We start from the raw sequence: 1858 nt of genomic DNA on the forward strand, positions 1-1858 counted from the left end.
TTTTTTTTTCAGCTGCTAAGTTTTGGATCCCCCACACAGACACATAGGTGTCAGTTTGTTGTACTGTGGGGGCTTGTGTGTTGCTGTGATGCTGGAAGCTATGCCACCAGTATTCAAATACCAGCAGGATCACTTAATGGTGGACAGGTTTCAGCTGAGCTTCCAGACTAAGACAGACTAGGAAGAAGGACCCAGTGGTCTACTTCTGAAAAAATTGACCAGTGCAAACCTTATGAATAGCAGCAGAACATTGTCTGATATAGTGCCAGAAGATGAGGCCCTCAGGTTGGGAGGCACTCAGAATATGACTGGGTGACTGGGAAAGAGCTGACTCCTCTAAGTAGAGTCAACGTTAATGACATGGATGGAATAAAGCTCTCAGGACCTTCATTTGCTGATGTGGCATGACTCAAAATGAGAGGAAACAGCTGCAAACATCCATTAATAATTGGAACGTGAATGTATGAAATATGAATCTAGGAAAATTAGAAGTCGTCAAAAATAAAATGGAGCCCATAAAGGTCAATCTCCTAGGCATTAGCGAGCTGAAATGGACTGGTATTAACCATTTTGAATTGGACAATCCTGGTCTCCTATGCCAAGAATGACAAATTGAAGAGGAATGGCGTCACATTCATCATCAAAAAAAAACATTTCAGGATCTATCCTGATGTACAACGCTGTCAGTGATAGGATAATATCCATATGCTTACAAGGAAGACCACTTAATATGGCTATCATTCAAATTTATGCACCAACTAGTAAGGCCAAAGATGAAGAAATTGAAGGTTTTTACCAACTTCTGCAGTCTGAAATTAATCAAACATGCAATCAAGATGCATTGATAATTACTGGTGATTGGACTGCAAAAGTTGGAAACAAAGAAGAAGGATCAGTAGTTGGAAACTATGGCCATGGTGATAGAAGTGACGCTGGAGATCACATGATAGAACTTTGCAAGATCAACAACTTATTCATTGCAAATACCTTTTTTCAACAACATAAACAGTGACTATACACATGGACCTCGATAGATGGAATACACAGGAATCAGATCGCTTACATCTGTGGAAAGAGAAGATGAAGAAGCTCAGTATCAACAGTCAGAACAAGACCATAGGCTGACTGCAGAATAGACAATCAATTGCTCATTTGTAAGTTTAAGTTGAAGAACATTAAACAAGTCCACAAGAGCCAAAGTATGACCTTGAACATATCCCACCTGAATTTAGAGACCATCTCAAGAATAGATTTGACACATTGAGCACTAATGACCAAAGACCAGACATACATGAAAAAAGCAAAATGTCATTAAAAAGACAGGAAAGAAAGAAAAGACCAAAATGGATGTCAGAAGAGACTCTGAAACTTGCTCTTGAATGTAGAGTAGCTAAAGCGAAAGGAAGAAATGATGAAGTAAAAGAGTCAAACAGAAGATTTCACAGGGCAGCTCAAGAAGACAAAGTAAAGTATTATAGTGAAATATACAAAGACCTGGAATTAGAAAACCAAAGAAAAGAACATGCTCAGCATTTCTCAAGCTGAGAGAACTAAAGAAAAAATTCACACCTCGAGTTGCAATATTGAAGGATTCTATGGGCAAGACATTGAACGACGCAGGAAGCAACAAAAGCAGGTGGAAGGAATACACAGAGTCCCTGTACCAAAAAGAATTGGTCGACGTTCAGCCAAGGAGGTAGCACATGATCAAGAACTGATGGTATTGAAGGAAGAAGTCTAAGCCGCACTGGAGGCATTGGTGAAAAACAAAGCTCCAGGAATTAATAGAATACAAATTGAGATGTTTCAACAAACAGATGCAGTGCCGGAAGTGCTCACTTGTCTCTGCCAAGACATT

This window comes from Trichechus manatus, unplaced genomic scaffold (assembly GCF_000243295.1).
Source record: "Trichechus manatus latirostris isolate Lorelei unplaced genomic scaffold, TriManLat1.0 scaffold00207, whole genome shotgun sequence".
NCBI classification, from domain to species: domain Eukaryota; kingdom Metazoa; phylum Chordata; class Mammalia; order Sirenia; family Trichechidae; genus Trichechus; species Trichechus manatus.